General features: G+C 40.3%; 1 protein-coding gene across 6 annotated transcripts in view; it reads right to left on the reverse strand.

The window, feature by feature from the left end:
- Window positions 1-15,481, reverse strand: part of LOC144035973 (vitamin D3 receptor A) — a 67,509-nt gene extending 52,028 nt beyond the window's left edge. For 4 of the 6 annotated variants that reach the window (XM_077546180.1, XM_077546170.1, XM_077546162.1 and 1 more), the window contains exons 1-2: window positions 15,325-15,481; window positions 14,422-14,588 (exon numbers count right to left, since the gene is read on the reverse strand). The gene's annotated coding sequence lies outside the window, so the exon portion shown is untranslated. Of the gene's footprint in view, window positions 1-14,421; window positions 14,589-14,819; window positions 15,213-15,324 lie in introns of those variants that run through there. The other 2 variants (XM_077546152.1, XM_077546189.1) reach the window with 2 other exon arrangements.
- Window positions 15,482-25,951: the final 10,470 nt, after the last annotated feature.

Below are 25,951 nucleotides of genomic sequence, written 5' to 3' on the forward strand. Positions count from 1 at the left end.
CTGGGACGTCGTTCTCTTCCAAAATGATGTGTACGCGTGTGTCCTACTCTTTTATCTTGTCTGCCCCATGCATATTAACGAGGAAAACGTGACGTCATTTGAGATCAACCCCATTGTACTGTATCACACAAGCACCTTTTTCAGTGTTTTGCGACTGCATTTTCAAAGCATGGCTCCTCCGCGTCTTCCACCACTTACAGAAGTGTTGGTTTTACGCTACCATGGGAGCAACAGTTGCCGTTTCTCAATATGCATTTTTGTTCATACTTACGTCCTTGTGATGTCTTGAAACATCATCAGTCGCGGCCCAAGTACTGTTCCAATTACAAGTACGCAAAAAGCCATCAAGGGTCGAGCAAAGAAGGCACGGTATACTGATGTTATGCTTCCTGGTTCTGACGTAACTTTGTACCACGTGACTAGATGTTATATAATTATGAGTAATACTTTAAAGAAGTAGCATTTGAAATTATACATGGGATTAATCCAATTTAGGGTTATATTGGGAAGATAAAAATTCTGGAAAGACACCAATGTGAGTTACAGGTTTTGATTTGATTCTCCTGAAATTGTGATACATCTATAAAAATTATCTTATTATCTTGAATATAAAGAAAATCATATTTAACATACACATATATACATAAAGTATATATATATACACACACATATATACATAAAATATAAATATACACATGTATATATATATACTAACACGTGTATATATATATATATATATATATATATATATATATATATATATATATGTGTGTGTGTATGTACTAACACGTGTATATATATATATATATATATATATATATATATATATGTGTGTGTGTGTGTGTATGTACTTTACACGTTAAATATTTATTAGTATTTACGCTCATAAAAGGGAAGGAATACTGTACTTGCAAGCGTGATGCTGGTGGGGTGCAGCAATGCACATGCCTAGTCTGCCGGAAATGAAAGAAGAAGAACAAATGTGATGCTCCTCCACTGCCATTCGTTCCTTGAAGTACGAAACGCATTTTGGGATATTTTCTCAGCCAAGCCTTCACCAAGAAACAACCAATGGATTGTTGGTTTAAGATAGCAAAAAAGAACGACATCAAGGAATTCCGTGTGGTCTTGGCTTATGCACACTTCCGATTAGAACAGTACGTGGGGCGTCGCTGATGACGTCTCACGAAATCAAAAGGACTTAAGTAAGGTTTTTAACCGATGTATGTTGTACAAAGATTTTGAAAAATCAACGTAGTAGTACAAATTCATTGAAAGCAAGTCACATGATAAATAATAATAATGATAAATAATTATGAATTACGGAAAAACACCAGCGAGACATGCGTGCTTGGGAAGTACATTCTTGAGACCGGGCTTACCAAGACCCTACTCGTTGCATCACAAGAACGTACTCTGTGTTCTTGATATTGAGAAACGGCCAGTTAATGACTTATGCTATGTAGACACCAGATGCAAAGCTAATTTTTGCCTTCGCATTTAGCAAGTCAGCCACTACGAATACTGGGAGAACTGTAAAATATACAAACACAGCGTCTACACTAGACATGTGCCGATAACCGGTTTTACGGTAAATCATGATAACAAAAGTCACGATTTTTTAAAACCTCCCAAACCGGTAAGTTGTTCAGCCCTGGCCACGACTGGAGGCGTATGCCTGAAATGGGCACCAGCGGTGTGCAGCCGTGGGCAGCAGCAGCCTCGTCTTATTGTTTACGTCACGTGTGTCTGCCTTCGTTGCAGCAGCCAACCACGTTACTGTCGGGCTGGCCGCATCCTGCTTCGGGGAATTCATTACTAATTAATCTAGCTACCGCGGCTCACCATCGATGATAACGTTGCTAATTAGCATGGCTAGACATGTTAACATCGACTACAACACAGAGCGTTTTATATGACTCGCCTGAGGTAGGAAGAAGGAGGTAAACCAACCAAGCAAACTCCCCCCCCTCCAAACAAAGTCGGCTATATGGGAATTTGTCAGCTTTCGAAAAAGAATGGCGACCGTGGCTTGGAGTAAGGCTATACTATTTGCAAAACGTGCTTCAGAAGAGTAGCTGCCAAAGAGCACCACCCATCAAATTTGACAAATTCAAAAAATTAACGTTTGCAACCTCGCTATGAGTTAGTAGATTGTCTTTTATTGTTGAACAAGCTATCGAGGCTGATAGATGTCTAACTAGCATGGCTAACATGTTCACATCACATATGTTGTGTTACTCTTTCTGCAAAATCGTTAATTTTACTGTTGTGCTAAAATTAAATGTAGCCGATATGTCTATAATTTATATTGAGGGCTCCACCATTTTGTAAATCAGTTCAAAATTGTGACATTTAAAAAAAAAAAAAAAAAAACAGCATGGAGGCTGTGCAGAAAATAAACACTCATGCATCAACATTAAATTATCAATATTGTAATTGTTTTCTGTTTATTGAGTTGTAGATTAATACTTTATACAAATTGCACGTTTCAGTTTAATTTTGATGTTGTGCCCAATCAGAAATATTTCATTAATCATTTATTGTTGAGCTGCAGGTTTTGCCCACTTTACAGCATTTGTTTTGATACTTAAGAATTTTCCCTTAGCATGGCAAACGTTTATTGTAGCAAATGCTGTATTCTATATTTTGTTTAAAAATAAAAGCTGTAAATTCAATACCGTGATACTGTGACACCGCGATATTTTTGCTCAAGGTTATCATACCGTTAAAATCTGATATCGGCCTATGCCTAGTCCACACTCACACAGAAAAATGCTGTTGACCACATCTCACATCTAGACACTCACAGGCAGAATCACATGCTACCCCTACAGGCAAATGCATGCCTAACAGACATAACAATACATAGTATTTTCAAATCTCTGTTATAAGTATCAAGACACAGAAATCTGTAATGCTGAGTGCAAGCACACATGCTCTGAGTGGCGGCACTAATGAACCAGCTGAGCTTTTACTGCAGCAGTAAAACATGTTGCAAGTCAACTGTCACGTCAGGCTGATTAAAAAGCCTTAGTTCAGATCGTCTCCAGCTAGATCTTCAGTTGGCATTTTTAGATGAAAATCAGCACACATCAGGCAATAACATCATCAATCATGTCCTGTTAAATATGATGTACAATGTCACACCTTCCATATTGTACAAGCCAAATATCTAGGTCCTCAAATTTTGGAAAGCAGTAAATCTGTTTTTTGGACAAACACATTTTATGCATAGAAAATGTGAAAATCTAGGGAAGACAGAAAAAGAAAAGCTTAAGTATTAAATGTAATAAATGTATTATTGTGTATGAAATCCAACACCTTGGCACAACACAGTAACAGTGCTTTAAAGCAGCACTGCATATCCTGTTGAGAATGCTAAGGAGGTTTTTGTGGTGAACGCATTCTTGGCCTCGTGGGAACTGAGCCCCTAACTGGAGCTCTTCCGTTAAAGCTCCTCTAAACCGTATGCATGGTCTTTGGCATTGTTCACCACCGCAAAGTCTGTTAGAAGTTAAAGCTGAAGATTCTAGAAGCCCTTCAAGCATGGCAAGCCATTTACTGAAATGGTTAGGTGAGCCGCTATTTCGGTTTTATCTCGCCAAGCCCCTTACAGTGGGCACTTGAAAGGAGACCTAATCCTACCAGCCACAACGCCAAAGCCTCAGGTACATTTACGTTTGTTGTTACCACACAGCTGCCTCCCATAAGGAATCTATTATACACCGTTAGAGGGTTTAGCAGTCACATGTGAATGCAATAAAGTAGAATAATATCTGCTTCTTTACTTCCTTATTGCTGATTTATTATTCTCAATATGGCCAGTTCCTGAAAGGCTTTCTAAATTTCAAAAGTGCATGAATTGTCCCAACATTCGGTTGGCGTAATGAAGTGGACAAGAGAGTAGTAAAAAAAACCAAAAAAAAACAAAAACAAAGGAAAGCTGTTAATCTAGTCTGGTGTTGTACTCGGGGCCCTAAAACTAAATTTTTGGTCTAGTTTGCTTAATGTTCAATTTTTTTGTAATCAGTTGATCAAAAGTTACCAGCAAAAATTATGTTGGAAGTCACACTCGAGCAGTCTTGGTCCACCTGTTTAGTGTGCGTTTTAATGAGTGAGAGTTTAAATGATAGAGTGCACACTTGACCAAATAAACGCACTGTTAGTCACAAAATTTTTTTTAGAGGGACAGTAACGTGAAAATTAAGTAACGCATAAAAACTTTTAGCCATGTTAAAATGCTAATTCCTCACCAAAAACATCACCGACGTGGTGTTTTTCTCCATTCGCCCCTCTAAGAGAAATTCTAGGTCATTCTGCTCTCTGAGCACGAGCCCCTCCCAACCAGTGAAAACAAGTGGGTACTCACTCTGTGACGTCAACAGGTGCGGACCCACCCCCGCACCGCCTCGGACTAAACACATGCCCACTTTTTCTGAAGCCCCCATGCTCGCAGGATAGTGATAAAATTAGCCTTTATCAGTAAACATTCTGTCCAAATGAATTCAAAGCAATCAATTATCCTTCACATTTGCAATGCCAAAGTGCAATACCAATTGGCCTTCTTAAATTCCCAGAAAGTTTACGTAGCTGACAAATTTCTGCACTATTGAACATAACTGAACGAATGGTGTAGCGGTTAGCGAGCTCAACCTGTAAGTAGGTCCCCGGTTCCCGTTCCACTGAGGGTTTTTTTTCTTCTTCTCTGTTTTCTCCTCCCTCTCCTCCACTATGATTTCTTGCGGCAAGGAGCCGTTTTGTTTCAAATGTTTATTGAAGAATTGAACATCCATCCAATTTCCACATTTACAGAAGACGCGGTTTTACTGCAAGGGCTGGCCGGTCTTGCGTGGCCACTAGTGCTCGAACGCAGCGCTCCAGAGTTTTGTGGGCGATGCACGCAGCACTCAGACGAGAGGGGTGCGGCAACCACACGGGGAGAGGCGGGGTTTTACTGAACCGGGCGTTTTACTTCCGCGTTACAAAAATAGGCAGAAAAATACCTAATATATAACATTTCATAAAAAATTACATGGTGTCAGAGGTAAGATTTAATCATTATATCCCTACAGTTACTGTGGAAGGGGTAAAAATACCATGATATAATATCTTTAAGCCAACTACAAGTGTGAGTACAGTACATCCTACAATTACTTTTCTACCTTGCTGTGTAGCACAAAGACAATTAAAAAAAAAATTAAAGTAACAGAATTTCCCAACATGTTGTTTTCTGATATTTATCATAGATACTACAAATGGCTGCATCGTTATGTAATGGTTGTGGTTTGTTTGTAACCACAGTCATCTGTTATTTCAAGTCTGGCCACTTCCTCTTTTACCTTCACTCTAAACTTGATCACTGCTTTAGTGTTTCCGCTTTATGGTTTTTAAACTGCTCAACAAGCCACAACCGACAAACCCAAAAATATTTCCAGTAGTTAATACCTCCTATTTGTGAAGTTAAAGATACTTTTGTCGTATTGGTTAGAATATCTAGTCTCTCAGTATTGGGATATGAATGGTGTAATTCAACTTTCGTACATACAATAGCTCACTTGACTGAATGCTTGATAAAGCTGGGAGAAAAAAAACACAGTCCAAGCACATTTTCTGTCAATTTTGCTAACCACCCTTTGGACTTTATGCATGACTTGCAAAACAGCTAGTTTTTTTTGTTTTGTTTTTTAAACAGCCTATCGGGAATCCTAGCTCATGACTTAACATGGATTCTTACAAGGAAGGATGACCTCGACAACAGAAAAGCAAAAACATTTAACATGTTCATCACATGCCTGCCTAAGTGTGGTTATTTAAGCCACAACCTGAACAAATCCACATCCACACCTCTTAAAAGATGCCATTCAAAATCATTGTTTCACGCTGTTTTAAGCATAAAAAATAACTCTGAAACAGTTTATTAAGCTGGATATCTATGAGGTTTGTTGTTTGCATGCAATTGAATAGCAAAAGGGCTGCAAAATGAGCACAATTGAATTCAGCACCATTGTGACGTCGATTCGAGAATCATTATTCAACCTGCCCACCTCGTGGTTGCTACACACCCACTCAACTTAGAAAAAATAGCTGAGTGGCGAAAACGCACCAGTGTATAGTGCCAAGCAAAAAACTTTGCATCAGCTGCCAACCTCAGAAGAATTAAGGAATATGCTGCTTCAATTTATTTGGGGGAAAACTCAGAAGTATTTTAGAACCAGAAATATGCTTTGTTCAGGCACATTTCATGGAGGATGGCTTTGTCAACACAAGCTTTATCACAGACACAACAAATGACATTTATTTGGCAGCTGTATGGTCGCATAGCGTCAACATGGAGGTAAATTTAATGAAAATTAAAAATAAAAATCACACTATCAGTCATCGCTGGATGGCCGCGAGTTCACCGAACGTAACCATGTAGGTTTTTCCTGCTTGGGGACTGGGCTGACGCACTGCCAAGATGCACTGTGGTTGGCCATAATTAATTAGGCAACAGCCCACTGAATTGTAATATAGGAAACACAACTAAAAGACTTGGGCTATGTTCACATTGCAGGTCAATTCAAACTTTTTGGGACGTTTCCATTTTTTTTTATGCAATGTGAACAGTGCGATTGTAATTACTTCCAAATCAGACCCGGGGGGCTATTTCGTAGGTGGATATAAATTGGATATGTATCCAATGGGACTGCAGTCTGGATGCTCAGGTTGCGCTCATCTGACCTAGATGTCATCAAAAGCCACTATTCACCACATGCAAGCAGGGAAGAGTTCTTATCTCACACAAAAGGTGGGGTCAGTTTGCTTCTTGATTTTTTTCCATCCAACAATTTATCAAACACATTTTGTATTAATATTAATCATGTGTCAATTTCAATACATATTGATATTGAATATGTAATTCAGCCATGCAGATGGTTTATTTATTACGCGTGGCAAAAAGTTAAAAAAAAAAAAAGTTAAAAAAAGACATCAGTTTAGACGTGTTTATACCAAGAATACATATTAGTCATCCATCCATCTTCTACCACTTATCCGAGGTCAGGTCGCGGGGGCAGCAGCTTTAGCAGGGAAGCCCAGACTTCCCTCTAACCAGCCACTTCTATCAGCTCCTCCAGTGGGATCCCAAGGCGTTCCCAGGCCAGCCGAGAGACCTAGTCTCTCCAGCGTGTCCTGGGTCGTCCCCAGGGCCCCCCGCCGGTGGGACATGCCCGGAACACCTCTCCAGGGAGGCGTCCAGGAGGCATCCGAACCAGATGCCCAAGCCACCTCAACATATTAGTCAACAATGCTCAAATAATTAATTCAAACAATTCCTCTGCTGTGATTAAATGCTGTACCATCTCAAGTTATAAAGCATCAACATAATGTAACTGAAACACACACTGTCATGGGACAGCAACAACAACAACGCACCATGAACTTAATAATGAGCTCAATACAAAAGCAGCAAGCATGTCTTTGTATGTATTGTCCATAGGTCGTGGATTTATGCACACTGTTGACAATTAGCAGAATTATCAAAACAATCAGCTATCATTTTACAGCCTGCCTGGAACTCCACGGAGCACAAACCTCCTGAGCAACACATATCTTTTCCATTCAAACAATCTCGGTGCAGGTTGGGCTGGTGTTCAGAGCCAGTTCAGTTCTGGTTCAATAGTGAACTCACAGTGAACCAATTTGGCTTTCCATGCTCTGTGGAGCTCCAACAAACCAACACAATGTTATTGTTTAAGTGGTGAAACTAATTATCATGGAAATGCACCCAAATGTAAAAGTGTGTCCATGTCCACAACTACACCGACGGTTCAAAATCGGTTTGATAAAAAAAAAGTTTTGAGGGGGGGCATACAAGTAGGCTACACCTTCTAATAAAAATCTCCTCTGTGCAAACATCGGTACCTGTGTCAAACATCTCTTTTCATTTTCCTACTTTTCATCAGACCACTGTGTAACATTCATACTGTATGAAACTGATAGCCATTGATCTCATTGCTCAACATACTTCCTGTCCAGAAGAATGAGGTGGAAAACAGAACATCAGCTGGTGACTAAGAAAGGTACATTACTATAAATAAATACAAATTTCAGAAAACGATTTGAACAATCAAACTTAATTGGGTGAGTCAGTATGACCAAATGAATCCGCATTGTTTTGGTTGCGCTCCTGAGTGAGGCCAGTCTCGTCAAAGAAAATAGATTGTGCCCCCTTGTTTTCTAGCTGTTGACCATCGGTTATAAAAGAAATGGTAGAAATTTGACAGTCGGCATTGAAACTGCCTCAAGGGAGCTCCACTGTGTTAATACTGGAAATGTGTGGGAGAAACCTCTACTATAAAGAACACCATAGTGAAGTGACACCAGCCAGCAAGACTTCGGCATATCTATCAGACCTAATTCAAACGATTATTGCTACAGTTTGACTTGTCTTGGATTTCTTTGTGATGTCACTGCACAATGGTAATAGTGATGGTAAAGAGGAAAACTGCGATGACAAGCATAGAATGGAAGTACAGTCACGTCCAAAAGTATTGAAATGGCCAGATCAAGTCATTTGTTTTTGTTGTATGCTTAAGACATTTGGGTTTCATATCAAAAGATGAATGAGGGAAACGATAATTCCAGTTTTTATTTCATATTTACATACTTAAACAACTTAGGACGGAGCAACTTTTGTTTGAACCAACCCACTTTTCAAGTGAGCAAAAGTGTGTTATTGTTATTGTTAAATGAACTTAAAGTGAATAACATTACATATTTGGTGGCCTAGCCTTGCAACAACTGCATCGAGCCTGTGACTTCACCATTATTTATTTGAAGTGTTTTACAGGCCTTTAATGCAGCTTCTTTTAGTTCTTGTTTGTTTCTGGGGGCTTGTTCCTTCAATCTCCTCATCAGGAGGTAAAATGCATGCTCTACTGGTTTACAGTCCATTGAGTGACTTGGCCAGTCTAAGACCTAAAACAATTCCCTGATGAAGTCATTTGTTGTGTTTTGGGTCATTGTTTTGTTGCAAGATAAAACTCGTACTAATTAGTTTGGATGCATTATCCTGTAAACACCCAGACAAAAAGGTTTTGTAGACTACAGAATTCATGTTGCTGGTATGATCATGAGTTCCATCATCAATAAAAGGCCCATTCCAGAAGCAGACATGCAAGCCCAAGCAATGACATTACCTTTAACATGATTCACAGATGAGTTTGTGTGTTTTGGATCATATACAAAATCAGATCCTTTCTTTTTCCATACTTTGGCCTTTCCATCAATTTGGTTGGTTAATCTTCAGCTCATCAGTCCATCAACCTTTGTGGCTCATCTCTGTACTTCTTTACAAAATCCAATGTGGCCTTCTGATTCTTTTTTCATGATGAGTGGTTTGCATCTTGTGGTATGGCCTGTTTATTTTCTTCTCTCAAAATATTCTTTGAGCAGTGGATTGTGATACCTTCACCCCTGCCCTGTCCTGTGGAGGTTGGCAGTGACGTCAAGGACTGTTGTCTTTTCGTGTTTCTTTCCAGCGCTCACAATGTTTCTGTCATCAACTGCTGTTAATACCCTTGACCGAACTGTTCGATGTCTTTTGCTTAGGACATCAGTAGTTTTTTTCTGTTTCAGGACATTCCAAATGGTTGTACTGTCGATGCCCAATGTTTGTGTAATAGCTCTGATCGATTTTCCCTCTTCTGTCAGCTTCAAAATGGTCTGCTTTTCTCCCATACACAGCACACTGGTCTTCAGGTTAAACAGCTAATGCTGTTTACACACTTGAAACCAAAAGCCAAAGATGTGCATTCGTGTTTTAGCAATCAATCAAACACCGAACCAAAAACAACACCCATCAGTCACATGTTCCAATACTTTTGCTCACTTGAAAAGTGGGTGAGCTCTAGCAAAAGGTGGTTTATCCTGAGTTGCTTAAACCATCTAAAAAAGCTGGTGGAATTCTCAACTTTTGTCTTATATTGATCTGAAACCCAAATGTCAGTATACAACAAAAACAAAGAAATTGAACTTGCCATTTCAATACTTTTGGAGGGGACCATAGTTTAATAAAAAGGAGGTACCACATGTCTGGCGCCCGTGCCTTGTTCGTAGCACCTTATTTTTCGTTAATTTCCCACAGTAATCACGCCATTTTTAAGTTTTGTTGTGTTGTTGTTACCTCCAGGAACGGACGTCCATCGAGCAGGTCGGCTCCCATCAGGCACGTCACATTTCCGTGTTTAAGTTTGAATTAGCTCCACAGCAATGAATGTCCGTGCGGAAACACGAAATATATGACGTATCAATACGTCATAAGCGTCATAGTCGCCGCGTACACATAACGTATCACTAAGTCATGAACTTTTATTTTTATATGCAAGAGTATACAGGAGGGCCTGGCGCAGCATCTGACTGAAGGACTGCAATGTTATTTAAAAGAAATGACCAGCAGGTGGCAGCAAGTATAAAATCAGCCAGTATCACGCAATAATCTTTTTGTAGAAGAAAAGAAGCAGGAAGTGTAGATTGGGACTGGTAGTATGGTCTGTCACTACTAGCTTGTTGTAGAGCAGCGGGGAGGAAGTAAAAAATAAGCAATTGGCAGAACAAAACAGTTAAACCTTTTTGGCCTAAAAAAAAAAGCATCCTCATCGGCTCATCAAAGCATAACGGCGGCGATCAAGTTGCTGCACGTCAAGGAATGACGCTTCGTTCGTCAAACAAACGCAACAAGCAACCGTCGAGCAATGATCCGCAGGGTTAACGGCTCATTTTGCCGGTCACGTCGACCTAGGATGGCAAAAACGGAACATTGAAACGATCAAATCATTTGGAACAAATGATTCACGAAAAGAATCGATCTTTTGGAACGTTTGAAACATCAGCGACATCTGGTGGCTAGTTGTAAAATATTACAATCAAACAGTTGAGCATTGTTGCCAGCTCCCCAGTAAGGGAATTAACTTTTGGCTGTCTGTCATCACCTAATTTACACAACTTGCAATCGGCTTATACCGTAATTGTAATGGACGCCATAAGAGAGAGAAATAATATCATGGTAAACAAAAACTGAATAACCCCCCCACCCCGTCAAAATAAGTATAGAAGAACAAATTATCTTTTTGTTGCAGATACTTTGTTTTTAATTTGGCCTCTCAACATGACTTAAATGCTCTGACAAACCCCCCAATACCATCACATTTGATCAAAAACCTGTGTACATTTCAAAGGCTTTTTTTATTTATTTGATTTTATTTATTTTTTTGCGACAGGGCATTTTAAGTTTTGACAGAAAGTATTAACTCTTTTACTGCCAAAGACGTTAAATGACGTTCTGCAAAAACCTACAGAGGAGCGCCAAAGACGTTAACTCTTTCACTGCCACTGACGTTTAAAGACGTCAAGTAAAAACCTACGCTTCACTGCCAATGACGTCAAAAGACGTCATCCAATGATTTTATTTTTTATTTTTTTGAAACGGGTAGAGGAAACCCTTCCGCATGTCTGGTGAAAGTTTCAAGTCTGTCTGTTGTGCCTAATGACTATTTTTGGCCCCTAGAGCGCAGCGATGACTCTCTTTTGACAAGATCGGGTGGGAGTCAGTAGAGGCGGAGCTAGAGCGTCGAGCAGGAGATGAGAATGGAAGACAAAGGAAAAATGGCGGCCGGTCGCGAGGAGCTCACGCCCGAGACGATTTTTTCAAAGACCAAAAGCATCGCTGAAAAAGCACATTGTTGACGACGATGATCATCATCGATGATGAAGATGAGGGTGGTGACTCCGTGGTTGAGAAGCATTGACGCGGCAGTAGAAGACGTTAGATGGAGCTAGATGGAGGAGGGAACGGGCAATGGCGAGCGTTTGCAAGCAGCTCTACACTTACAAGACGAAAGGCATCGACCAACGCTAAAATAGTACATTGATGACGACGGTGATCATCCTCGATGATGATGAAGGTGAATCCGAGCTTGACGGCGAAATTGGAACCGCTGACGCGGCGGCTATGACGGTGTCGTAACGCGGAACGCAACCGAGCACGCACAGGCGGACGTTCGATCGGACGACGGAGAGTGCCCCGAGTCCAGTGCATATTCATCGGAGGAAGTGTGTACAGTCTGCTACTTGCTTTTTATTCCCCGGAAAAAAAGGCCGTCAAGAAAGTGTAACGTTTGCACGCAAAACGGACCAATGTGAAAGTGAAAGTAAACTGTTGTGCGAGTCCTGGCGTCTCCTTGCCCGCAGGAGAGCGTTACAAAAGGAAAAACTGTATTTGAAACATCCACATAATTGTAAGTAGTACCACAGTTGCACACATTTGTAAATAGTTTGCGAAATTGTTTTGTCAAATTGTTACACTGTTGAATGGAAATAAACGTATTTTGCAATCAAAAAACACTTTTTCATTGTTGGTGAAAGCGTTTTACAGAAGTAAAGCACTATTTAGGTGTTTGTGACATCATTCATGGACAAAAAGAAGTGTACAATTCACTAGAGTGCATGAAATAACATCGTTTCACAAAAAGCTCTTTTTCTCCGTTTTTTGTTTCACGCGGCGGCTATGACGACGTCATAAAGGTTCACGGGCGAGCGATGCTGACACCGGAAAACGCGGAGCACAAGCGAGCACGCTCAGGCGGACGTTCAATCGGACGACGAATAGTGCCCCGAGTCCAATGCATATTCACCGGAGTAGTGGGTACAGTCTGCTACTAGCTATTTATTCCCCGGGAAAAAAGGCCGTCAAGTTTTTTCTGATGAAAGATGAGAGTTTAATCTTTCATTTGGTAGTATGTGTGTTTCCATAGTCCAAACACAACATTTTCTGTGGACCTTGAAAGATCAATCAAAATGCTTAAATCGGCTGGCACTGGCGACATCCCGTTTCTGAAAACGTCTGGCAGTCAAAGAGTTAAAGAGGAAAAAGAATTACCTGCAAAAACATGCAGCCTAGATCGGGAATTGAACCGGGGTTACCTGCATTAATATTCTCAGCCCATTGTGCGGGTGCGTTACCACTGAACAAACCTCCGCATACAAGATTATTGATGACATTTTATTATGTAAGTCGATGAAGCAGCAGCCAGGGCAATTTTAAAAAGTATACTAAGGTTGGATTTATTTTAGATTTAAGACATTTCAAAATGGTGCAATGCTTGTATTTAATTTTAGAAAAGGGATAAGATGTTCACTTAATGTGACATTTGGAGGCGTAATGGAACGCGAAAGGCAGATTTAGGAACGCGATTCAAATCACAAGTTCCGCCTGGGTTCCGGTATGTACCAAAACACAGTTTCGATTTTGCCATCTCTGCGTCGACCCCTGGACGACTGGATGCTGCGGCAGAGCTGCAGTTAGACCAGTCAATTGTTTATTTAAATGTGCAATAAACTGTTTGTTTGTTTTTATCAAAAGCACTTTTTGGAACGTTATTTTATTGCACTAAAACATTATTTAGATGTTTGAGCTGTCACAAAAGAAAAAATGGTAGTTAAAGTCCAAGTTGTGCTTAAAATTTACAATGCAATTTTACAAAAAGCCCTTTTTATAAGTTTTTTTTCCCCTCAGAATTGGAATTTTGACAAAACTTGGCTATATTCTAACGCTGATAACTAAAGAATGGAAAAAGATAAATCCAGTAAAACGGCTTGTATTGAAGGGGGTTGCTCCAATAAAAAATAGCTGGTATTCAATGAGTTAATTTTTCACACTGCTTTTTTTTTTATTTTTTAGAAAAGAGCATTTATTTAATGAGATGTATGCAGGAGTTCATTTAGAAATGAGTTTTAATTTTAGGGAAACAGGTATTTGTGCAACAAATATTAGGCCTACTGCACACTACAGGATTATCAATTATTTAAATGCTGGATCGGAATTCGAAAATACTTTGCCGTCACACGTTTTAAACATTGAAGTCGAGATAATCATAAAAACAAGTGTCCTGACCATGACAACAATTTTGACTCTGAAGAGAATAGATTTAATCTAAAAAAGGGTATTGTCAATCTACCCCGCTCAAGTCCATGCGCAATGTGCCTGTTGTCTAGCAGCAACACCCCTTTATTTTCTTCACACGTTCAAGTCACAATTGCAGGCACGCAGCTGGTTGTTACTAGTGTTTCTCATTTGCAGAGTCGCGGTTCAGCCCTGCTGCACGCGCGCGCACACACACGTGTGGAATGTGGAGGGAAGCAACACAACAATAACACTAGGCACACACACACACAACACAGTGCTGGCCTAGCGTGTGCTGGAAATTGTGTATCTGCAATGCGAAATACCACGCGGGGCTCTCCCTTCAGCCTGGAAACAAAGAAAGAAGGCTCGGCTGCGTGATGCTGTTCGGACCATGTGCGTCAAAACAGCGTGCGCTATAAACCCAGCAAGCGTGTGCGTGCGTGCGTGTGCGTGCGTGTATGCGAGATTTCTCTTACCTGATGTGGCATATCAACGTTCGCTCTGTGCAGTGGTAGCAGAGGAAGAGGATGAAAAAAAGGAAGGGAGCAAAAATGTTGTGGTGGCCAAATTTTCCGAGCCAGTTGAAGGCACTGACTTAAGGAATTCTCCCCGGTGAAAAACTTTTCCTCGGTATTAAACCAAACTGTCAACAGAGAAGAAAACGGGGGAGTGAATCAGGCAGAGTAACGGTCAGTCAACATGGAGGGGGACAGGGGAGCGGGTAGTGGTGGGGAGGCAGAGTCGCGTTAGCCCCGATGACGCCCCCTTGATCCTGAGATTTCAACATGCATGCTTTTAAAACATAAAATAACCACACACACAAGCATTGTGACACATTCAGGGTAAATAAGTTGCACATGACGCAACACTTCACCTTTGACATAATATCACGCGGCGTAGTAGTGGCCGAACTCCCGAGCCGAATTCAAAAGAATGCTCGCACCGTTCCGTCCCGGTGCCTCTAAGTTGAAATACGCCGTCGTGGTCAAAAGACGCCAAATTGGCTTCGGCGAGACGCAAGCGTGCGCGCGCCACAGACGGACGTCAACCGGATTCGCTCGCCCCTTGGGGCTAGCAATAACAACAGTGCATGCCGAGAGAATGTCACGTCACGTATCCATATAGCGAGAGCGGCAGCGCAGTGAAACGGCCACCAGGCAGTGACATTACACCCTGACGGGCTGCGTGTATTGTCAAGGTAAACGGCGTGTCAAAATATAGCAGCCCGCTAAAGAGAGCGGTAATAGCAGCTAGCACACTTTAGTTTAGCCCGAAAGCTACTTTTAAACAGAACCGAAATGACTAAAGAATTAAACGCTAATGCTCTTTGGGTGTTGGAACACTTCTCCGGACAGTGCAAACGTCGCAAAACAACTTACATTTGTCCTTACGAAACGAAGCATTAGTCCAGTCTTGGACGACACAGCGTAGCTGGACAAGCGCTTCTCCAGTGTCCCGCCCCCTTTGTAGAGCCACACGACATATCTATACATACTATAATCCCCCAGCGTCCAATCACGGCTCGTCACTCGCGAACGAGTTTTTCTCTCATTGGTCTAAAGACCGCTCAATCTGTGTTGTGTCGCCAGCTGTCTCCCTACCATATAGAGGTGTGTCGTGACGTCACATTAGGCCTGTTTTGGGTAAACAATCTGAGACAAAAAGGATCACAAAACGACAGTAATGCTGACTTTAATTAAACTGATATATCAAAACAATTAATTAATTACTTTATGTAGGTATATAAGAAATAGTATGTGCACATTTGAGGTTTTTATTTGTTTTTATCAACAGTGCTGAATTGTATCTGTTTAATGTACAGTATTTTAACTGCATTGTCCAAATAAATTATTTAAGATTTACCTATACATAATGTATGGAATTTCAAGCCTCCCCTCGCCGTCCTGGCAAATGCTGGAAACTGATAGTAGGGTGTAGCGGCCTATATGTATACACTGCAAGAGTGTGCATCCACAAGGTTTCTAACCCATTTTGGAGTTCTCAAGCACCCATAAATTGAACCCCAGCACCTTCAGAATTTGACAGATTATTATATATTTTTTTTATTTATGGTATGTCTTTTTCAAACAAGCTAGAAACCTGTACAACCAGTACATGATGTTTTTACATCTCCCCCATAAAAAGGTTTGTTCCATCATTCCATCTCTCCCCCTTTGAGCACGCCACACAGAGTAATACGCTTGCCTTCCGGTGATACGCAGTCATGGTGCAATTACCTGGCTTAAACCTGGTTTATGTGGCACATTTATTCTACCTCTCATTCTCAGGCCATTGAATCGATCGCAACTGGGCTGCTCTGTTTGTAGCAGCCCAGTTGCGATCGATTCAATGCCCTGAGAATTAAATGATCTAGATGAGAATATATACCACTCAATACAAACAAAATATTATCATTACCATTTGTTATTATTATTATTCTTTTATTTATTTATTTTTTGCTTCATATAAACGTAGCTCACTGTTTCTGTTGTTTATTTGTTACTGGGACACCTTTGATTGACTGGCAACCAGCATTTAACTTGTGACCCTAATGAGGCCCAAACCTATTGAAATTAGATAGATCAATGGATGGATTCAAAAAGAAAATGGTTGGATGTGTTTTAAATATACAGTACAGACGCTCCCCTACTTACGAACATTCGAGTTACGAACAACGGTACATACGAACATTTCTGCGCGTACAGTATGTCGAAAAATGTTCGGAAAGAAATGCTGTAAGTTAGATTTTGTATTGCGCGTAGTGCTTCTTTCCGCCGCTAATACCGACGATTGCCGCTGTGAGAGCTCATTGGAGGCTGAGCAACGTGGCGAGGAGGAGGAGGAAGAAACGCTGGTCCCCATGAAGCAGGAAATAACTTTTGAAGCCGATTCCAGCGACGACGAAGAATCTCTCATGATATAAAATCCTCCTCTTCCTCCTCCTCCATCATCTCCTTAAGCATCGAGTACATCTTCCAAAAGTAAGTTAAACTTCATTTTATTTATCTTATTACGTACATGTACATACTGTGTGTGTGTCTTTCGCTCTCTCTCTCTAATATACGTAGTACAGTACAGTACTGTACGTATTCTCTCCATTCTATTAAAAGTTTTTTTCAGTACAAACCAATGCAGGTTACTTGTACAAGCCTTAAACATACTTATATAAACCTTCAATATACTTATATAGGCTTTAAACATAAATTATAATACAAAATATAGCACTGAAGCAACTTACGAACAAATTCACCTTACGAACGATCGTCCGGAACGTAACTCGTTCGTAAGGTGGGGAGCGTCTGTACAGTATTATGGTAATTCAGAATACTTTCTTGTAGACCAGTGGTGTCAAACTTTTGTCATGGGCCATATTGTAGTTACGGTGTCCTTTGGAGGGCCGCTATGATCCCAAATGTAGGATCGCCCCATATTACATATGCACAACAAATTGATGAATAACTACGTTTGAAATCAGGGCCAGTAAAACCTTCTTCTTTTTTTCAAATACTAGATTTATGTTAAAAGATTGGTAACAACAGTGCTTTGAATATCTCAACGGTTTTAAAAGTGAAGACAATTTGCAGTTGTATTTTAGCAACAAACCTGAAGTTGCGATGCACATAGTTTGCTATCATAGGATACACACACAGGTTTTTTCCCTTGTATTCTTCCTGATCTATTTTTCAACCAGAATTTGGGGACACTACGTAAATGTATATTAAAAATTAAGAGAGAAGTTCGCAGCCTCATTTCACCCTCAAGTCTCTAACCAACATCAAACCCACACTAATGTGCACTGTAAGAACGTGCACAGCAAATAGCTTAGCCATGGCTGCTACATTGCTAGTATGACTTATTCATGATGTAGTGTTGTGTTGTTACTCTTGTTTTACCTCAAGAGCTGTCCAATCCCTTCATTTTCACTTTTGTTGCTAACTGGAGGTAAATAGTCCCACCAAGGAAAGCGAGGCTGCTGGGTGACCTCAATGACACGGCGAAGCTGTGGTGTGTGCCCACATGTACAACGGAAATGATAGACAAGACCTCTTCGGCATTCCTTTGTCTCTATAATGTCTGCATGATACAAGAGTATTCTTGTCAAGATGCAGTTTTGAAATAATAACTTAAGTAAAATGGGGGCTATAAAATGGGGCCAGTGAAGGATGGTCCAAACACTGGCTCTTATTTTACAGGTCTGGACATAAAAATGATGCAGCAAAAAAAAAAAAAAAGGTTTTAAATCCCTGAAAACAGATTTGTCATTCCCGTCCAGCATTGGCTTCAACACTGACTCTCATTTGACACTGTAAAGCATCCTTGGGTGTCTTGAAGGCACTATAAAATGTATTGTTTTCTTATTTATTTTATTATTATTAGTATTATTATTGTTGTTGTTAAAGAAATACAGGCCTAAAATTAACTATAATTGAAAATAAAAACTATAATTGCTTAAACATAACTCCATATTCCAAATGCAATTATTGTCATTTTGAACAATTATTTGCATAAAAATAAAAGATGATCCAAACATTGATTGATTAGTTTCAGCCACTCAGTTGTTTTAGGATGCACCAAAAAATAAAGCCAGTGAAAAGGTGTAAAGTGATGTGGCAGCTTATTATGCCTGTGCTAACAAAACAAAACCTTCCAAAATCAAATCCTTCAAGACACCAACATACATTTATAAAAGTTATAAATACAAAGTTATAAAAATAAAACAATGTAAACTAAAACAAGCTTGTAGCTCAATCACAATCATAAAACATAATGATGAATTGATGATAATTGATGAATGTTCCGAACAACACTTCTTCTTAAAATAATCGCCTAAGTCATTTATTTCAGATTTTTCAGGAAACACAAAAAAAATAACCATTTGCATCATGAGGAGATGACTTGGGCAAAAAAAATATTTTTTGCAACAAAAAAAAAGACTTAGGCAATTATTTTAAAAGGGTGACGATATGCAAGGTCTTGTGTGTGTGTGTTTGTGTTTGTGTGAATGCGTTCTGTATGCACCATGCTGCTTTGTCACAGGCTTGTGACGAAGGTTCTTCTGCCCTCCCTGAGTCTGTTTTAAGGTGTTTAATGGCACCACAGTTGGAATTCACTGTTAGACTAAACACATAAATAAAAATAATTACACACAATTTATTTTTAAATACATATTATACAGGGCGACACGGTGGACGACTGATTAGCACATCCGCCTCCCAGTGCAGAGGACGTGAGACCGAGTCTGGGCTTCGGCCTGTCTGGGTGGAGTTTGCATGTTCTCCCCGTGCTTGCGTGGGTTTTCCCCGGGTACTCCGGTTTCATCCCACATTCCAAAGACATGCATGGAAGGCTAATTGAACACTCCAAATTGTCCATAGGTGTGGTTGTGAGTGTGGATGGTTATTTGTCTCTCTGTGCCCTGCGATTGGCTGGCAACCAGTTCAGGGCGTACCCTGCCCACTACTGCCCGAAGCCAGCTGGGATAGGCTCCAGCGACCATTGTGAGGACAAGTGGTTAAAAAAATGGATGGATGGATATTATACAATAAATAGTTCATTTTAGGTTAATCGCCATCTTAATGCTAGCAATAAAGGGAATACCCTATAGCTGATAGCCCATAAACTCCCGTGTAGTGTTAATTTCATCAACAAAAACTAAACAAAAATAACTTAGTTGATGCACATTTTTTACCGGACTAAAACTAGACTAGACTAGACTAAAACCCTCATTAATAAACAATAACTGGAACTAAATCAGTATGTATTTTTGTCGACTAATGAAGACGAGACGAAAATGTACTTCACTTAATAAAAACTGGATTAAAATCTATGGAAATTTTAGTTCATGAACAAAAACGAGACGGAAATTATATGATTTTGTAAAATATTGTGTCTGCTTATCTGTCATGTCTGTGACACTGTTAGGTGACACACAGTGACACTCCCCCTTTCAAATCTGCAGCTAGCGAGTGCAACATGCACAAACACATGGGACAGACAGGAGGTGAATTCACAGTGAAAGGTTAAAAAAAATAATTAATTAATTAATCCAATGGCTATAATGTTCCTACAATAATGCTAATTTGACCGCTAATTAATGCTGGCTAACTTACTAGCTCATAGCATGGAGCCATAGTAGCCACTTTTTGATATACTGTAATTGTGTGTGAAGTTGTTTTTCATCAAAAAGAGGAGAAAAAATTTGATGTGAAATAGTTTTTGATCTGAAATGTTCAACATAATCTGCTGACACAAAAATATACAGGGGTAAAATTTTTGTCCTGACTAAAACTAGACTAAAACGTTGCCAGTTTTTGTTGACTAAAACTAGACAAATAAACTTGGACTAAAATAAAGACTAAAATGCTAGATTTATAGTCGACTAAAAATGGACTAAATAAAAACAGGATGAGATTGACTAACTATGATAAAAACCAACAAGCGTAATTGAAACTAAAACTGAGACTAAATAAAAAAAATGGCAAATAAAATTAACACAACTCCCGTGCAAGCCGTTGAAGCAACAGGGCGGCCATCCTTCTCCTCTCATTTCGCAAGCAGACTACTAAATAAACTATACACTATGCAGTACGTAAAGATGAGATATATTCAGCTCGTAGGCAGTTAGTATAGGACCGGGTGCGGGGGATGGGGTGGGGGGAGGGGTGGGGGGTGGATGTTGTGCCGGGGTGGTCACTATTTTTAGTAAAGTAAGTAAAAAATAAAAATTAAATAAATTAACAGGTGGACGGTATGTGCTGTTTTTGAAGACCCCCTTTTTCTTTTATCGCTCAGTTCCTTAGACCAATATTAGATTTGGCAGAGGTATCTTTTGGTGTACTACAGGTATAATTCTTTAATTACATGTTTCCTCCCGTAGACATCATTAAGCATATAATTTATACATGTATTAAAGGCAAGTTATAAAATGTCTGAAGTCCTCTTGTTTATGTTTAACAAATTCAAACATCATAAATCATGCTTTTTCTACTAAGTACCATCTCAAATGTTCTCCAAATTCGATACTGTAAATGTATAGGATCGTATGCCGAGAAACGTTTCTTGGGAGGAGCAATATGGCGGCCTCGCGACTTCAAAGTCTTGGCCTATCAGTTATCCAGTCATATATTCAGATCAGTGGGAATACCCTAATGACCGGCTAGCAAAAATTAGCGTTAGACATCACAAAAGACAAATAACAAATATTTACACATAAATCCTTGAGAACACATACAGACAAGTAATATACTTAAGGCATATAAACACTGAAAAACTAGTTTTATTAATAGTTAGACACTTTCTTCTTCTTCAATTTTTTCAAACGTGCTTTTAAAAAATGCAATTTAACCACACATTTTCAAATATTTAAAAAAAAATCTCCAGTGTTTTGTTTTGGTCTCATTGTTTTTTTCCAGTGTTTTTTTCCAGGGCTACATATATGCAGTACAGTATGTGTATGTTAGATTCTAACGTGTGCTAATGGTTTTAACATCCACACTATACATTTACCCCGTCAAGTCATAGGTTGCGTGATGTGTCTTTGCGGCCTGCAGCCTGTGTGTGCATGTGCTGGAATCTAGGCCATCCCTTGTGGCTTTGTGTCTGAAAGGCGGATCAGTCTATATGAGAGGCAGCCAGGCATATGGGCGGGTTTTTGTATGGAGCATGCGCACGCCGCACACATACGCACGCGCACGCGCACACACGCCGACAAGCTTCTCATCCTGAGCCTGTGTATATGTGGTTTCCACAGTGTGAATAGACTTCAATATAATAGAAAAAGTAGACACCAAGCATTTAAAGTGAGCACAAATAGCTTCTGTGACACACTCTTCATAACTCTTCTGGCTCTCTTCATCCCACTTCAATGATCCCCCCCTGCTCGCTACCCCACAAACAAACACACACACACACAAAAAATGTTCTCTCCTTGAGTCCTGGAAACAGCTGGAAAAGCAAATAGTCAGGCCAAGCGTTGGCCCACTTGCTCTCACACATGACTGGAGCATTACTTGGATGAATGCAGCCCTCACACTGATTTCCTCAGCCACAGTCGAAATGCGCGAGTGCTGCAACAGCACACATCTAAAAGAACACCGCGGCCGTTCGAATGGAGTCGAGGCCACACACAGGGATCACACAGTCGTGTCGGACATTGATTCTCCTCACTGAATGTCTCGTCTTTCTCAGCGCCCTCATCAACAACTTAACACCTCTTAACAAACCAAACCGATTCAGAATTCACCACACGTTTGTGTCCATTGTGTCCAATGAGGCATGAGGGAATAGGATAGCTGTGCAAAATTGGGTCAGTAAGTCAGTTATTGGAGTACACAACACAGGGTTAGCCTGTATTAGATAGCCAGTGCTTCATTATCTTTGAACAAGTAGCCAAAGTGGTAATACTCATGACATATATATACCCAATGCATGTCTTAGTCACATGAGGTGCGGAGTTTGGACCCAAAAGCAGATAAGACACTAATGTTGGGAAAGTATTTAAATTCAAAAATATAAAGTAACAACAGAGAGCAGGGCAGGATTCAGATGGCCTCGAAGAAAACCCATAACGGAGAAGAAGCCTTGACTGAGAAACCTCGATTTGTTAGCATTGAAGAAAGCTTGGATGGAAAAGTGGAGATAGGAAACATCGACGTGCTGAGAAAAACCTTGGTAAAGTAACTTCGACATACTGACAAAAGTGTCATTCAGTTAATCTCGCTAGAGTAATGTGCAAATCTATATGACAGAATAAAGGCCTATACACTGTAACAAATTTCTGTAAAATCTACAGTAAAAAAAACAAACAGCATTATCTTGTTTTTCAATTTTATAATATTTAACTGTATACCGCAATGCCTTATGGGTAAAACAAATTGTATTACGGGTATAAACAAAGTACAGTAATTTGCTGTGTAATTAGCAACATGTTTTGGCATTCCAAGTGATACTTGGAAGATGACAGCAACAATAATCAGGACACTCAATGTATTCCAGCAGAGATGCTTGAGAAGAATTTTAAAAAATTACCTACAAAGACAAAAATCAAAAGGTTTTGAATAGAACCCAACAGCGAAAACTCTCAGAAATAGTAACTGAAAGAAGAATTAGATTTGCAGGCCATATATTGTGAATTAATGAGCATCGAAATGCCTTGATAGCCCTGAAATGGATCCCAGAAGGCAAGAGAAAACTGGGATGGCCTAAGAAGACCTGGCGTGCAACTTTCAAAGAAAGACAAGTCAAATGGGCTGACATGCAATCTGTTGCAATGGATAGATTGAAATTGAGTAAACTTGCTGCCCAACTTGCTGGAGTTTGCATGTTCTTACCGTGCCTATGTGGGTTTTCTCCGGGTGCTCTGGTCTCCTCCCACATTCCCAAGACATAAATGGTAGGTTAATTGAACGATCTGAATTGTCCCTATGTGTGATTGTGAGTGTGGATGGTTGTTCGTCTCTGTGTGCCCTGCGATTGGCTGGCAACCAGTTTAGGGTGTACCCCACCTACTAGCTGGGATAGGCTCCAGCACCCCTGCACCCCGTATGACGAATAAGCGGTTAAGAAAATGGATGGATGGATTTTACAACGACATACTGTATTATTTAGTCACAGGAATTTCTTTGCCTGTAAATGAGAATACAAGAAACAGTTGTAAACTAGATTACAGTGAAATGCTGTTTTCTTAAAAACAAAAAACAAAAGGTAAATACAGGAAGTAATTGTAATTTATATCCTGTAAATACTTAATATACATACTGTAATAGTTTTTTTTTTTCAGTAATTAAATGAGATTTTACAAGAATTAGCTGGCAACTTTTGTGGAGGTTGTCATGTCTGGGTAGAGCTGGCTTTGGTTGAGGGTCCCGATTGGTCCTGAGTGGATGCCTGCCCTTCCGCAGGCTGACAAATCCGGGCCCTCAGCCACTTGTGCCTGGCCCCAGGTGTGACTAATCCCCTAATTTGTGTGGGTGCATTTAATTCCCGGGTGGTGATCAGTCCCTTGTGGGATCATTGCCATTGTCACGGTCACCCCTGGAGTTTGTTCTGTCGTTTTTGAGTTTGAGTTTGAGTTATACAATAAAAGACAACAGTCTAACCCGCACTCCTGCCGTGGTTCTCCTGCCTCCCTGCTTTTTGGGTCCTCTACGCCACACATCGACAGTCACCACGCCGTTCCGTGGACGCACCGTGACAGAGGTGGAGATGGGACTACATCAGGGATCAGCTCTGAGCCCCTTCTTGTTTGCTATAGTAATGGACAGGATGACAAATGAGGTTAGACAGGAATCTCCATGGACTATGATGTTTGCAGATGCCATTGTGATCTGTAGTGAGAGGAGGGAACAGCTGGAGGAGAAGCTAGAGGCGTGGAGGTTTGCCCTGGAATGAAGGTTAGCCGTAGCAAGACGGAGTATCCGTGTGTGAATGGGAGGAACCCAAGTGGAAGAGTGAGGTTACAGGGAGAAGAGACCAAGAAGGTGGAGGAAGTATTTAGGGTCAACAGTCCAGAGCAATGGAGAGTGTGAAGAAGCGTGTGCAGGCATGCTGGAACGGGTGTAGAAAAGTGTCAGGTGTGATGTGTGATAGAGCTTCAGCTCAAATGAAAGGAAAGGTTTATAAAGCTGTGGTGAGACCAGCGATGTTGTTTGGTCTGGAGACAGTGCCACTGAGGAAAAGACAGGAGGCAGAGCTGGAGGTGGCAGAGATGAAGATGCTGAGGTTCTCTTCGGGAGTGACCAGGATGGATAGAATCAGGAATGAGTACATCAGAGGGACAGCACATGTTGGAGGCTTTGGAGATAAAGTCAGAGAGGCCAGACTGAGATGGTTTGGACATTTCCCTAGGAGAGATAGTGAGTATATTGGCAGAAGGATGCTGAGTTTCCAAATGCCAGGCAGAAGGTCTGGAGGAAGACCAAAGTGGAGGTGTATGGATGTAGTTAAAGAAGACATGAAGGAAGTTGGTGTGAGAGCAGACGGTGCAGAGGACAGGGTTAGATGGAGGCAGCTGATTCGCTATGGCGACGCCTGAAGGGAAAAGCCAAAAGGAAAAGAAGAAGAAGCTGGCAACTTTTTTGATAATTATTTCTTGTAAATTCTACAGTCAATTCGTTACAGTTTATGATAAAATGTGTGTGACTAGACAAACTAAGAGTGACTAATACAGGACCATAGCAACTGACAACATTATCATAAGTTACACAGTAACTGCATAGCAACAACAACAAAAGAGTGACTTGACAAATTAAGAGTGGCTTATACATCATTATCACAAGGGACATAGCAACTGCATAGAAAATGACAACATCAACATCATAATGACCCAACCCAAAACACTTAAGTCAAATGCCTCAGAAATCGTGCAGTTTGGAAATTGACCTAAATATATATTTTTTAACAGTAGTCCAGCGAGGCGCTAGCATATGTCACAAGACCTTTGGTTGGTCAGCTAGCATCGAATGATCATTTACTCCAGCCAATGTTTTGCTTTTTCTTTGGATTTTGACACAAACAGTTGATTCTTGCTAAGCGAAAGCGAAGAATGCACACCAGAAATGACAAGAAACGCTGGGAGACTGTTTTGTTGTTTTTACTTTATATTCTACAGTCATTAAAAATGTTTTTTTTTTTAAAAACTTTGTTTGGTTTTTAACTTGTATGACGGTGAAGAATCAGAATTTTAGAAGTGACGTGGATGAGTGGACATATTTGAGCACCCCTTGCTATTATAGTCAGAAAAGGCCTGATTGATTGTCCGACAGCGCTGAAAGATTTTCGTGAGCGATTATGTGTGGGTTATGTTAAAAATTATTTTTCCCCCACCAGCTTCTCAGAAAAGCTTGGGGCCGGCAATCATAAATGTTAAACCTGTTCAATATTTCCCATCACAAAGGGGTGAGGGGTGCTTTAATGATGGTGACAGTTGGACTGAACTTTTGGTATTTGGAAAAAAAAACACACACACAAACAAAATCCCTTTGACACAAGACCATAGGATGGATGCTC

This window comes from Vanacampus margaritifer, chromosome 1, assembly GCF_051991255.1.
Source record: "Vanacampus margaritifer isolate UIUO_Vmar chromosome 1, RoL_Vmar_1.0, whole genome shotgun sequence".
In the NCBI taxonomy this organism is placed as follows: Eukaryota; Metazoa; Chordata; class Actinopteri; order Syngnathiformes; family Syngnathidae; genus Vanacampus; species Vanacampus margaritifer.